Source organism: Arachis ipaensis, chromosome B06 (assembly GCF_000816755.2).
Source record: "Arachis ipaensis cultivar K30076 chromosome B06, Araip1.1, whole genome shotgun sequence".
NCBI lineage: Eukaryota > Viridiplantae > Streptophyta > Magnoliopsida > Fabales > Fabaceae > Arachis > Arachis ipaensis.
In genome coordinates, this window is record NC_029790.2 from 90367543 (window position 1) to 90383137 (window position 15595).

The window sequence follows — 15595 nt, forward strand, 5'->3', positions numbered from 1 at the left end:
TGGCTTTGACAGCATTCAACTTAAACTCATCATCATTGACTCTCAGGGTTATTTCCCCCTGTTGGACATCAATGAGAGTTCGTCCAGTTGCTAGGAAGGGCCTTCCTAGAATGAGAGTAGCACTCTTGTGCTCCTCCATTTCCAGCACTACAAAGTCAGTGGGAAAGGCGAATGGCCCAACTCTGACAATCATGTCTTCAATCACGCCTGATGGGTATTTAATGGAGCCATCAGCAAGTTGGAGACATATCCGGGTTGGTTTAACTTCTTCAGTTAAACCAAGCTTTCTGATAGTGGATGCAGGTATTAGGCTGATGCTTGCCCCAAGATCACATAAAGCTATCTTGGTGCAATTACCTTCTAATGTGCATGGTATCAGAAAACTCCCAAGGTCTTTAAGCTTCTCAGGAAAGCTTTTCAGAATGACTGCACTGCATTCTTCAGTGAGGATAACTCTTTCAATTTCTCTCCAATCCTTCTTATGACTCAAGATCTCTTTCATGAACTTGGCATAAGAAGGTATTTGCTCAAGTGCCTCTACAAATGGAATCTTTATTTCAAGAGTCCTGAGATAATCTGCAAAGCGAGCAAATTGCTTATCCTATTCCTCTTGGCGGAGTTTTTGAGGATAAGGTATCTTGGTTTACATTCCTCAACTTTAGTTGTTGTAAGTTTATTTCCTACAGAAGTGGTTGAAGAAGCCTTTTTAAATGGGTTGTTATCAGCACTTGTGTGTGTCTGATCCCTCACTGGCAATTGAGTGCCTGAGTTAGAAGCTGGAGTGACGTTAGACGCCAGCTCCTCCTCTGTTCCTGGCGTTTGAACGCCAGAATTGTGCTTCTTTTGGGCGTTCAACACCAGATTCTTGCTTGTTTCTGGCATTGAACGCCAGTCCTGAGCATGGTCTGGGCGTTCAGCGCCAGCCTTCCACCCAACTTCTGGCGTTTTAGCACCAGAATTATTTTTCCCTGGGCTCTTACTGTCCTCAGATGGATTTTGGGTGGTTTGCTCGTTTCTTGGTTTTCTTAGCTGTGTCATCCGTTTTGGAGGAAAGTATTGATTCAGGAATTTTTCTGTCAGCTGTTTCCATGTCCTTATGCTAGCCTTAGGTTGGTTATTTAACCACCTCTTGGCTTGATCTTTTACAGTAAATGGAAACAGCAATAATCTGTAGACATCCTGATCTACCTCCTTATCATGTACTGTGTCAGCGATTTGTAAAAACTGTGCCAGAAACTCTGTGGGTTCTTCCTGTGGAAGACTGGAATACTGGCAGCTTTGCTGCACCATGATAATGAGCTGAGGATTCAACTCAAAGCTACTGACTCCAATGGAGGGTATGCAGATACTACTCCCATATGAAGCAGTAGAGGGGTTAGCATATGACCCCAGAGTCCTCCTGGACTGTTCATTTCCACTTAGATCCATGATAGAGAAAGGGAGATGATGTAAAATAAAAATTTTATTTTTGTTTATTTATTTATTTATTTAATTATTTCGAAAATAAAATAAATTAAAATAAAATAAATAAAAATAGGTGAAGATTTTCGAAAAAATGAGGAGAGAGAAAGTGGTTAGGAAGTTTTGAAAAAGATATGATTTGGAAAAGATTTTAAATTTAAAAAAAATCTGAATTTTAAAAAATAATTTTCAAAAATTTGTTTTAAAAATAGAGAGAAAAGATATTTTTGAATTTAGTGAGGAAAGAGAAAAATAATAAAATAGCACAAGATTTAAAATTTTTAGATCTAATGCTCCTTGTTTTCGAAAATTTTGGAGGGAAAACACCAAGGAACACCAAACTTAAAAATTTTAAGATCAAGACACAAGAAAAACTCAAGAACACTTTGAAGACTCACAAGAACACAAGAACATGAAGAAAGAACACCAAACTTAAAATTTTTAGAAAACCAAACTAAAATTTTCGAAAAACAAAGAAAAATCAACCAGAAAACACCAAACTTAGAGTTTGGCACAAGATTTATTCAAAGAAAAATTATTTTTGAAAAAGATTTTAAAAATAGGATAGCCAATTACCAAGAACATAAGCACCATGCTCTAACTAATTGAGCTATAAATTTAAAGTGTTTTAACAATGTATAAATAATAAAAGACTCTAAACCAAAAAGAAAAATTTTTCCTAATCTAAGCAACAAAATAAACCGTCAGTTGTCCAAACTCAAACAATCCCCGGCAATGAGGAATACCACAGACAAGGTTTAGACTTTCCGGATTCTCAAGGATGCTGCCAATGGATTCTAGCTTATACCACGGAGATTCCGATTAAGGAATCTAAGAGATACTCATTCAATCTGATGTAGAATGGAGGTGGTTGTCAGGCACACATTCATAAGTTGAGAATCGTGATGAGTGTCACGGATCATCACATTCATAATAATAAGGCGCAGATGAATATCTTAGATAGGAACAAACATGATTGAATAGAAAACAGAAATACTGGCATTAACTCATCGAGGCACAGCAGAGCTCCTCACCCCCAACAATGGAGTTTAGAGACTCATGCCGTCAAAAGGTACAAAGTTTTGATCTAAAATATCATGAGATACAAATAAATCTCTAAAAGTTGTTTAAATACTAAACTAGTAACCTAGGTTTACAGAAAATGAGTAAACTATGAAAGATGGTGCAGAAATCCACTTCTGGGGCCCACTTGGTGTGTGCTGGGGCTGAAACTAAAGCTTCTCACGTGCATAGGGCTGTTTTGCGCGTTCAACGCCAGCTTTGGATCCATTTCTGGCGTTGAACTCCAACTTTTGACTTGTTTCTGGCGCTGGACGCCAGACTGCAGCATGGAACTAGCGTTGAACGCCAGTTTACGTCATCTATCCTTGAGCAAAGTATGGACTATTATATATTGCTGGAAAGACCTAGATATCTACTTTCCAACGCAATTAGAAGCGCACAATTTAAACTTCTGTACCTCCAGAAATTCCATTTTGAGTGCAGAGAGGTCAGAATCCAACAGTCCTTTTTCAGCCTGAATCAGATTTTTGCTCAGCTCCCTCAATTTCAGCCAGAAAATACCTGAAATTACAGAAAAACATACAAACTCATAGTAAAGTCCAGAAATATGAATTTTGCCTAGAAACTAATGAGAATAAACTAAAAACTAACTAAAATATACTAAAATCTATATGAAATTAACCCAAAAAAGCGTATAAAATACCCGCTCATCAATAACTTAATAGGATCAAAGAAAAGACACACAGAGTATGCAACGAAGCCAATCCTTGGTCCTTTATGTCTTTCCCACCAGAATTCTGATCAAAACTGGGCCTAGAGCTCCCCTGAAATCACCAACCACGTTTTCATTAAAGAAGTCACGTGCCGAGCGTCACGCGTACGCGTGGGTCACGTGTACGCGTCAAGCGTGCGTACGCGTCGATGAGATTTTTCCCAACCACGCGAATGTGTCCCTTTTTGCGCACCGATAGAGATCCAAGCTCCCACGCGTGCACGTCAACTACGCGTGCATGTCGGTGCCAATGCTCCAAAGCTCCATTTTTCATGCTCCTTCCATTTATGCATGCTTCCTTTCCCTCTTCTAGACCATTCTTGTTCCTATAAACTCTGAAATCACTTAAAAAATAGATCACGGCATCGAATGGTAATAGAGAGAGATCAAAATATAGCCTATTTGGGGCCTAAAAAGCATGTTTTCAACCATTAAGTGAAATTAGGAAGGAAACACAAAACCATGTATTTTATGTGGATAAGTGTGAAGGAAATTGATAAAATCCTCTAAATTACGCACAAAATGTACCACAAAATAGTGGTGTATCAGTGAGTACCTGGAAGAAAATCACGAGCCAACAGCTATGTTTATACATCTCTCAGACGGTTAATCCACGATTTTGTTGGGGACTTCTCGAGACACCAGTTCAGCCGATCTCCGGGGAGATTAAGGTCTCCGTGGTATAGGCTAGAATCAAGAAGCAGCGTTCTCTGATCCGAAAGATTCGACCTTGTTTGTGGCGTTTTGAGTAGGATCGCCAAGAGAATGGACTGCTATGCGCTTCACCCTTCGTCAGATTCAATAATCACAGCCACTGGCCATGGCTGTGTTCAACCTGTAGCATAGAAGATCAATGACCACGGGCAATGGCTTTGATCACTTACCGCCTGTCATAGAAGAAGATCAATCACAAGCAAGGAAGATAGTAATATCAAAGTTATTTCAAAAAGTCAAAGCAACTCCAACTCCTAACTCTCTTCCTATCAGTATTTCAATTCCCAGCGTATAATTCCTAATAGCTAGCTTCTTAATATCCAAAACCTTCTGATTCCCCCTGACTAAGACCTGCAAGACAATCATAGCTTCCTTCAAGCCACAATCCTCGTGGGATCGACCCTGACTCGCTCAGGTATTACTTGGACGACCCAGTGCACTTGCTGGTACTGCTGCTTTACGAATAGTGTGGGGTTTGCGTACATGTGCGCCAGTATCAGTGCGCACAGGGTTGTACGTACGCATGTCCAGAAGAATTTTCAGAAAGTGTGCGTGCGCACAAGGCTATGCGTATGCACAGAAAGTAAAATTTTCATTGTTGAGTGTATGCACAGAACGTGCGAACGCCCCTAACAGAACGCACTTCCCAGAGTGTGCAGGTGTATTAGCCTAAGCTGCCTAAGCTTTACCTCGCGTTGTAAAGCAAAGGTTAATCAGAGATTACGATAGTTCTAAACTCATACATAATATTTATATAGAAAGAATAATATATTCTAGAAGTCCGATGAAGGATATAGCTCAAACTTAAAGCGCAAANCGCTCTGATACCACTAAATGTAACACCCTAATTAGCCTAAGCTTTACCTCGCGTTGTAAAGCAAAGGTTAATCAGAGATTACGATAGTTCTAAACTCATACATAATATTTATATAGAAAGAATAATATATTCTAGAAGTCCGATGAAGGATATAGCTCAAACTTAGGATTTTAAAAGCGCAAAACGTGCTAATGAATCTTTGAACTTAAAACACAAGAAATGTATACAATATAAAAAACTATCATAGTATAATATCATAAGAATCTAGCCACGGTTCGCGGAGTTTAAGCCAGCTAGCCATATACAGATATATAGAAATCTGGCAGTAAAAATAGCTTATACAAGTTTGGTTCTCTCAAATACATGCCTCTAAGCAAGACTAAATACAAAAGTGAGAGATGTATAAACAACATAAATAAAAAAACTCAAAAAGATATCCGGATCCTCCGCTTCTGTCACCATTCAGCAACTCACCGAGGTGGGTTGTGACCTGTATCTGAAAAATATAACAGAAATATGGTATGAGAACCGGAGGTTCCCAGTATGGTAATAGTGCCCAGTGATGTACGATATAAGACCCTGGGACGCCAAAGGCAATACTAACCTCCATATTCATCACAAGATTCAAACTTAAGGCATACTAAGACAGTTAAGCATAATATAAACCTTAACATAAATAAAACCGGGTAGTCTATCTTAGGGGATTTCTATTCTAACCAACACCGCTGTTCCACAGCCTTCACCGACCGATCCTCCATGCGATCCCATCGCCACCGCCTTCCGAACCTCCTCAATCCCAGTAGAAATCACAATTATATACAAGGCAAGTAAATCATAAGTAGAAGCATATAAGGAAAGTAATTCAAAAAGCAATTAAGCATGTTATACAAATAGGCAAGCCATTTCAAGTAGTCAAAGCATACAAATAGATAGTAAATGCATATGATGAATGCCTGTCCTACTGGCTGTGATATCACATTGTCGATTAAACTGCCAACCCGACACATCTCCATGGAGATGTCACCCTTCGGAATCATTAATGGGAACCCCCGAGATATAGTGCTCGGATCACTGTCTAGGATTTTGCGCCTGCACGCTCTATAGATCCGAAGGGATGCGAGCGAGATTCTCTTGCCTCAGACCTCACATCTCAACGTAAGCAGGATTAACCATCGTCCTTACACCGCCGCCGCTACCTCGACAGGCGAGATTAACCACCGTCCCTGCCGGGCGCATAGCGTCTCACAGTCTTAGTACAATTCAATACTTCAGTGGTTTTTAGAAAACATTTTCAATATACATGGATCCACCATACCATTCAGAGTCCTCGACTCATCACAACCACTGTCAATTCACATTTCAATTTCTAAACATCAATAGTTCATCATTTTTGAACTCATATATTAATCATCCTTCACATAACGTCAAGCCATCCTCAGTACACCCGAAACCTACTCCTCCGTTCTCTAATTTTTCCAAATAATATCCTTTAAAACCCTTAGATTCTTTCCCATGTTTTAAATGTCCAAAACTAGGCCCAAGACTCTTAAAATGGTGTTATAGAAGCTTACATCCTTGTTGGGAAGGTAGAATAGTTGAAAACAAAGGAAAATTCGAGAAATAGGACGTGTGCGGCCACACAAGGGTGTGCGTGCACACGCTCTGGAGAGTTTTAAAACGTGTGCGTACACACAGGAGTGTGCGTATGCATAGGTGTCAAAAGTTACACAGTCTGTTCACTCGCACAACCTGTGTCAGTGCCCTAATAGACTAGCCTCCCCAACGTGTGCATGCGCACAGGTGCGTGCGTACGCACAAGTTGCAATTCTTCATTGGTATGTACGCACACAAGCTGTGCTAGCAATGCAAACAGAACGCATTTCCCTGCCTGTGCGTGCGCACAGGTCTGTGTAGCTGCACAGATTAAGATTTTCGCAGGGTTGTGCATGCGCACATACCAGAAAACACAAAATTTTGCAACTCTGCAGAATTTTAGATTTTCAACACCAACTTTGAATGATCATAACTTCCACTACAAAAATCCAAATTTTACAAAATTTATATCAAATTGAAGGATTTTCAATGGGCTTTAATTTCAAATAAATTCCAATCAATTTTGAAAACCGAGGCAAAAGTTATGATCGAACAAAGTTCACTAAAAACCAACTTTTCTCCAAGTTCACAATTTATCAAATTACTTATTTTCACAACTCAAACCAACCAATACCAAATAGAACTATTCCAAAACTCCATTTGTCATCAAAACCTACACTTTATGACATTTTGTACCATTCTTTCCTCATTTTCCTTCACATACTATTTTCAACCTCAATATCACCTATATCACATATTCACCAATCAATATTATATCACTATCAATTTTTATCATCAACTCAACCATGATTCATATTAATAATCAACAATATTCATTCATCCAATTCCATCATATCTCAACTTCATCATTCAACCACAACAACAACATCAATTCATTATACATCATCAACCCAAACAATCATCAACAACATATAAATTTCTAACCCTATCTTATAGGTCACTAGCCTAAGTGTCCTTGAATATTATATACTACATAGAGGAAATCGAAACTATACCTTGGCCGATTCCCTATATGCACCAAAACCCAAAACGAGCCCAAGCAAGCTCTCAACTCTAAAACAAGCATTCAATTCCACTTCAACAAGCACCAATATGTTCCACTAGCTCCCAAACTCACAATTATCAAGCTATATACATATAAATCACCACCAATCAACCTAGGGTTCAATATAAACATAATCTCACAAGGGTTTAAGAGCTCTAACCTTTTTCAATAGCTTTGGAAACCAAAACACAATGCTAAACAAGGATTATAGTGAACCTAAACATCCAAAATCACAAAAACTCACTTAACCCAAAGCCCTAATAAACCCAAAATGTTGAAGAGATAAACTGAGAAGGATTCAATCTTTCATTACCATTTTCTTTTACGGGTTTTGTAGAGCTTTTCACAAGGAACGGCTAGCCGCTGACGGCACACAAATTGGAGCACCGTAGCTCGAGATATCGCGAAGAGAAGAGAGGTGTGAATAGTGTTCTCTTCTTCCTCTCCTTCCCTCTTTCAAATCTAAGGTGTGTGTGTTTATGAGGTGAGGGTTCGTTAAATGAACCTTATATATGTTGGGCTTGGGCCCAACTTGGGTCCGGTCCAACCCGTTAGCATTTTTAGCCCGTTTGGCCCAACTTCGGGCCAAACCTTTAAAATTAACTCCCGATTTTCAACTTCTAATATTTTTCTAAGGTTTTTGACAGTTTTCACTTTTTTTCGTGCGGTACCGGGCAGACTTGAACCGATTAAACCGGTTCAACTGCCGGTTCGCGGGTTTTTTCACAGTTTTTCGCAGAAAACAGAAAGACCTACTGAGTCCAAAAATCACCTTTAAATCTTCAAATTCTCACTCTAACTTTACGAAGTCTAATCTGGGCAATATAATCACTTAATTAACCGGTTGATTAGTTACGGTTTTACACTAGTGACGTTAAAGAAGCGCTTATTGGGAGGCAACCCAATCATAATTAAAGTTATTTCTCTTTTTCATTAAGCCTATTTCATTTATATCAGTTTAATTTTTACATTTGTTTTAATTTTGTGATCATGTGCAGTAGTTAGAACAGAACACCCTGGAGCAGGACCTTGCTGGCGTTGAACATCAGACAGGGGGGACAAAGGGGCATTGAACGTCCTCAAGAGACAGCAAGACCGGCATTCAACGCCAACCAGGGGATACTGGTTGGGTGTTGAACACCCCTATGGTACAATAAATCTGGCATTGAACGCCAGCCAGGAGGCACTGGCTGGGCGTTCAACGCCCTGAACGGAGGAAGCAAGGCTGGCATTGAACGCCAGCCAGGGAGCACTGGCTGGGCGTTCAATGACCAAAGAGGAGGAGCAACCTGGCGTTGAATGCCAGAAAGGATGCCATTCTGGGTGTTCAACGCCCATCACAAGGTAAGAAGGATGTTGACTTTTTCAAATCACATCTTTTCTATATCTGATCTTTTTAATCATATCTTTTAAGCAAGATTCTTCAAACTATCATCTTTAAACTTCAAATTTCTTTCAAATTTAAAATCTTTTCAAATCTTTTTCAATTCTTTTTCAAATCTTTTTTTTTCAAAATTTCATATCTTTAGCAATTCTTTTTCAAAACTCTTACTCAACTTTAAAATCTTTTTCATATCTTCTATCTTATCTTTTTATCTTTTTCATATCCTTTAATTTTAAAAAAAATATCTTTTTCTATCTTTTACTAAAGTATGAATCGTATTTTCTTTATCTTTTATCTAACTAATTTCAAAAACCCACCCTTCCCTCCCTCTATATATATCATTCGAGGACGAGCGAACCTTTTAAGTTTGGTGTGGAAAGCACCCTGCCTTCTCACTCCACTCGAATTTCATGGCTCCAAAAAGTGGAAAACCCACTTCAAGAAACAAGAAAGAAGACAACCAAACAGTTGTTTTCAAACCTTTCACATTCTACACAAAGCAACATGAAGAAAATTATTACAAAATAATGTGCAAGAGGCTAGTGATCCCGGAAGTCGGATTCAAATTAAAAGAAGATGAGTACTCGGAGATCCAAGAGAAAATTTGAAAAAGAAACTGGGATGGACAAGGGTTCCAATGATCCATGAATTCTATGCAAATTTGTGGATGACAGATAAGCAAAATCAAGATAGACAAGGGTTCCATACTTTTCGCACCATGGTGCGAGGGAAAACTCTTTACTTTCATCTTGACAAAGTGAGAGGGATCTTTAAATTACCTCCACAAAGGGATGATCCAGAATCCTTTAATGGGAGGGTGGTAGCTGATCCAAAGCTGGATCAAATACTAAAAGACATATGTCTTCCTGGAACTAAGTGGATCAATAACACAAAAGGAAATCCAAACCAACTGAGATTATTAGATCTCAAACCAGTTGCTAGGGGTTGGTTGGATTTCATTAGGCGTTCTATACTCCCTACTAGCAACTACTCTGAACCTACCATCAGAAGGGCTGTGATGATTCAATGCATCATGATCGGGAATGAAGTGGAAGTCCACCAACTTATCCCCTTTAAGCTGTACAAGGTTGCAAACAGGATGTCAACGCAAGCTAGATTGGCCTATCCTAACCTTATTTTTTGCTTATGCAAGGAAGCTGGAGTTCTGATTAACAGAGACTCATTTATCCCAGCAGAAAACCTAATCACCAAGCAAGTGATGCAAAGCGCCCCAGTACCAGCTGATCCTCCCAAGAGGAAGACACCTGAGCTTCTTCAAGAGATTCCTCCAATTGAATATTGGACCAATCTAGAAGCATCTGTTACACAATTGTAAACCACCTTGGATTAATTAAGAGAGGAGCAAAAAGACCAGACTATCATGCTTTGCAAATTGATCAGGGAACAAGAAAAGCAGGGGCGTGAGCTAGAAGAACTGAAGCGTCAGAAATTATCCCCTGAAGAGCCTCACATCAACCATGATTAAGGTGGTTGAGTTCCACCTCCCTATTTCTGTGGCTATTCTAATTCCTTTTTCTTATGTTTAGAGTTACATGATCACTAGTAGTATTTAATTTTTATTTCTGTCTTTTAATTTAAGAATTACATGAGCATCATTAGGATTTAAATTTTTATTCACCAATTAGCTATAAAATGTTCCTCTTATCATCTCATTGAACTTGAATAAAATTTTGATTTTTTTAGAAGCAGTAAAGATGCATGAATTTCGAGTTATATATTAAGAATAGTTCAATTATGTTGATGTGGTGGCATTGCTTTTGTTTTCTGAATGCATGAATAAACAGTGCATATTAAATGTTGGAGTTAAAGAATGTTGGCTCTTGAAAGATGATGAAAAAAGAGAAGTATTATTGGCAATTTGAAAAATCCAAAAATTGATTCTTGAAGTAAGAAAAAGCAGCAAAAAGCAAAGAAAGAAAATATGCAAAAAAAAAGCAAGCAGAAAAAGAAAAAAAAAAAAGAAAAAGCCAGTAGCTCTTTAAACCAAAAGACAAGAGCCACTACAAGAAAAACACCCATTCAGGTACACTTGAAAACTGTAGCCAAAAGTAAAAAAAAATGATGCCTTAGGCTACGGCTACGCTTTCTGGGCTACGGCTATGCTTTTTGGGGTGATTCCTATTCGGCCATTGCCTATTCTCAAAGGCTACGCTTTTCTGCACCAAGGGCTACGCTTTTGACATTTGGGAATAGGGTGCGCTTTTCAAGTGATGCTGTCCAGGACCAAAGGCTACGCTTTTCAGCTTCCATATTTACCAAAATAGGCTACGCTTTTCAACACTACTGCATCACTTGTACAGCGTAGCCACATTGTATACAATGGCTACTTTTTATAAGTGTAGCCTTAGGTCCCTCTTTTTTTTTATACTATAACTACTGTATATAAGTGTAGCCTTAGGTCTCATATTTTTTTTATTTTCTATATATATATAATTATTAATACAACATAATAGTTAGTAATATATTAACATATATAATAATTCTGTATTTTTATTTAAATGAGTTAAATATTATAAAATAAAAATAAATATATAATTATACTAAATAATTTCTTTAAATAAAATTATCTCTAACCAAAATATATTTATAATAATAATCTAAAAAAAAAAGGTTTTGCATAAGCAATAAATTTCACTATGAATGCTGATGTACCAGGGGCATAACCAATATATTATATACAAATGGGTCTGTTCATATTTTACAAAATCAGAAAGAAAAAAAAAGTTACAAAATTTGTATGGAAAAGTAAAGAGAATAATCCACACCTCAAAAATATATGCACTTGTCTGGCCACACAAACTATGGCATATTCATGAGATTAGCACCAGAAAAATGACTTGTGATAAAAACCATGGCTAACCATGGTCCATATGTTTGAATAAAACCCATCAGATCTTTCAAGTAGATCCATGAGAAGGAAACCACTCGAACATATAACTTTGTCAGCAAGAAAACATGATGTATATCGAGCAAAGATGAAGTCTACATTCACCTTCATATATCTTCCATCGTTGCAAAGTTTTTCTCTTCCAATAAATCTTGAATGAGTCTACAATGGACAGATACAAGGAACTAATTATATATTTTGTCATGAGAATGCACATTGTAAGGGAACAAATAAAAGAGAATATGTAATATTGGAAAAAGAACTAAAGCAGAATGCACAGGTCAAGAAAGTGAACCCTTTTTATAAAATGGCAAAAGATTTATGAACCACAAAAATATGTGGTACTCTTCAAATGAGAAATCAAATATGAGAAAAAATAATTTAAAAAAAGGATAAAAATAGCCTTAGGCATTTGAGCATATTATCACACAAGACAATAAAAAATTAAGACACTCTTTAGGTTTTTCTTTTTCTTTTTTTCTTTTTTATTTTTTTAAAAAAAAATTGTATTTGTTTTACAGAAAAGTAGAGACGTAGAGTAGAAGAAATTACCATAATCACAGATACAATTCATGAATGCATTTTTATTTTTGCTACTTATCTTCCACAGATAAATAATGGTACCCCATATAAATTATATATACCTGCAGTGTGGTGCTGCATGCTTTTCGCAGCCGAACATCATGTCTGAATAAGTCAAAAAATACCTGTAAAATCTCATCAGAAGAATGCACTTGCAACAAAGTGAACCTTTGCTAGAATGGAATTAAAAAGATGCCAAATACATGTCTAAATGACTCCCTTTACAAAAGGAAAACTGCAATGACAGTGAAGAAAGGCAATGATTACTGGCTTATTGCTGTGTGTGCTTAAAAAAGTCCTCTCTGATTTGCACGTTTAACTCCAAGCATGTTATAAAAATCATTTAACAATAATGTAGAACCAATGATAAAAGGAAAATGACAGCGCTAATTACTAAGACATTTGAAATATTCTCATGTTAGGAGTCTAATAGCAATGCCATTTGGCTAGCCTTGTACCAATTCGACATGGTTAACATAATTATATCATGTCAGTGTTATTGCTTTTGTCACCTCATATTATATATATAACAAAATGATTAAGGATTCTATTTTTCATCATCTATTACATTTTTACCATTTATTTTAACACCGTTGCTGTTGCAATCATGTCAATGAATCCAAGCATACCTTAGAACTTCTTAATAGAAGTAAACAGGACAAGCGTCCATTCTTTAAGCTTGACAGATCACATGTGAGCAAGGAGAAAGTAAGTATCCAACTGCCTCTATAATTTGAAGCTGATAACACAAAATAATGTCCTTAGTGAGAAGCAAAGAAACTAATCAAAGAAAATATTAGAATATATCTACCCAAGCTTCAGCACTTAACTGTCGAAGTTATTGCACCAGGATATAAATTGGCTTCAGCACTTCAGTTAATTATCTGCATTAACCCTTAAATAAATTTATTATCTCCAGAAATTGGACAGATTTTAACTCTCAGTAAATTATCATAGAAAAATAAAACTATTCCAACATCACCTATGAGACTATAGCAACCAAGATCATCAAGGTTTGGGTTGGTTATACAAGAGAATTAAGAAGAAGAAGGAGAAATGGAAAATGGAAATTACGAGTTACTAAAATCACTAAACCATATAAAGAGATAAGGGATGTTACTACGACATCGAGCCATCAGACTGGTCTCATTGCTGGTTACCTACATATTTTAGAAGCCATCTGTTAGCAATAGCCACACCAGAAGTTCTGAGACAAATAATTTTTTTAAGGTTAGAACAAATATTACGATTGCAGCTGCTGTCCCTTCTGTTTTTTCCTATAAAGTATCGCGACAAGACCACATGACCCTTATCACTTTTCCATGTAGTAAAGAATGATTCTTCAACTCAATTGCATGACTTGCTATATATGAAAATCAAAGACAATGAATAAAACTAACAGTAATTAGACTATATTAATTAATAAGATAACACTCTTAATATGCTATGATTTTATTTTTTCAATCCTTTTCAGTTAGTGAAAACTTAGAATTTTCACCCTACATATGAAAATCAAGAATAGTAGTAACACAACTTGGTTAGAAGAAACAACTAGAAAAAACAATTGAACATTGTAAAACCTATCTTGTAAGTTCCAAGCTGATACGGTTTAATCAAACTCAATCACGTGTATGAATATCCTTTACAATTTATAATTTCTAGTTTATTAAAAACCGATACACAAGTCCAGCTTGATGGAAGCCTGAAGCTTATATCCACATATCCCCAAACTAATAAAATAAGAAGAAATCAAATAAAATCATCGACAATGTGAGAAAATCACATATCGCAAGTTCTTTGTCCTTCTCCTACAGTATAAACTTTGTTCACATCTCAATCATATAACTCTAATTTTCAAAACAAAACCGACTCAGATTTTTCTCAAGATGCTGTGCTTCAATAATAATACTGAAAAAAAAAGACACACAAAGATCCAAGCAATTCACGTTCACCCTTCAACTCAACGCAGAAAAAGCAAAAAGAATAGCAATCCAATGCAGCAGCCAGCAGGGGAAAGAATGTTAATGCTACCAGATAAAGATCCTTCATTCTTTAGAAAATCAAGTTCTTCCTCAATGAGAAAATGAAAAGGACAAAAAAAAAAGAAAACAGAGAAGGAAGAAGACCGACAAACACAAGATCCATTCAGCTTGCGCTAGTTGAGTCAGACAGCACGACAGAAATTGAAGCAGAGTACTGACAGTTAAAAAATTAGCTGCATAAGTGTCATAATATTACCATATGAAAGTGTCGATCTAAATTCTACAATATATATTCTCCCATTTCAGCAGAAATTGGAACACTCAATTGACTGCAATAATCACTGCATATGTCTCAAATCAATCTTGGGTTCCCAAAATACATCTTAAAATTCACAGGTACTTGAAGTTATTGATTCAATCAACAAAGCAATTTAAAAGCATAAGAATAATCCTCTCTTGAGAATACTCTGCTCTCTTTAAAAGCGAAATTTAAACAAGAAAAAATCAACAAGAACAATAACAAAAAAAAGAATAATAATTCAGTTGACACATGGTGAAATTTACATTGGTGATTTTAGTTTGATATGGTAGTCCACAGATAAATAACGCATAATACAGAAGCTAAAACCCCCAATTAAAACCCTAAAATGAAAACCCAAAACCTCCCAAATTTTACAGAACCATCATTATCATCGGGCGCTTACCTCGCTTGTAAGGGATCGATGCTTTGCCTCATTGGAAACCTTGATGCTTCATAGTAGAGCAGAGAAGAGGTCGCTAGAGAGCACACAGTTTCTTTGACACTGCACAGAGAGGGCGAGTGAGAGAGAGTGAGTAAGAGAATGAGCGAGAAGAAAAGAACGAGGCACAGAATGCTTACTTGGTGAGCGCGGTGATGAATGGCAACGGTGAAGAAGAGATGAGCGACGACGAATCGAAGGTGAAAACCCTTGAAGAAGAGATGAGCAGCGGTGACAAATCGAAGGAGAAGGCGCACGAGTTTGTGCAGGTAGCGTGAATTGGTGACTGATGAGCGGATAATTTATACGCTTTTTGGCATTGTTTTTAGCATGTTTTTAGTAGGATCTAGTTACTTTTAGGGATGTTTTCATTAGTTTTTATGTTAAATTCACATTTCTAGACTTTACTATGAGTTTGTGTGTTTTTTTTGTGATTTCAGGTATTTTCTGGCTGAAATTGAGGGACTTGAGCAGAAATCAGATTCAGAGGTTGAAAAAGGATTGCTGATGCTGTTGGATTCTGACCTCCCTGCACTCAAAGTGGATTTTCTGG

General features: G+C 37.0%; 2 long non-coding RNA genes across 4 annotated transcripts in view; both read right to left on the reverse strand.

The window, feature by feature from the left end:
* Nucleotides 11566-15595, reverse strand: part of LOC110263396 — a 20345-nt gene continuing 16315 nt past the window's right edge. The window contains exon 2 of the long non-coding RNA XR_002348947.1: nucleotides 11566-11923. This is a non-coding gene — a long non-coding RNA (uncharacterized LOC110263396). The remainder of the gene's footprint in view (nucleotides 11924-15595) is intronic.
* LOC107648301 lies at nucleotides 12797-15309 on the reverse strand. 3 transcript variants are annotated; one of them, XR_002348946.1, is made up of 4 exons: nucleotides 15183-15309; nucleotides 15007-15105; nucleotides 13151-13204; nucleotides 13050-13059 (listed from the first exon to the last, which is right to left on the reverse strand). It is a non-coding gene; the product is annotated as an uncharacterized LOC107648301 (long non-coding RNA). The 3 variants fall into 3 exon arrangements; XR_001621853.2 differs by having other exon boundaries at nucleotides 12797-13204; XR_001621854.2 differs by lacking the exons at nucleotides 13050-13059; nucleotides 13151-13204 and adding an exon at nucleotides 14418-14516.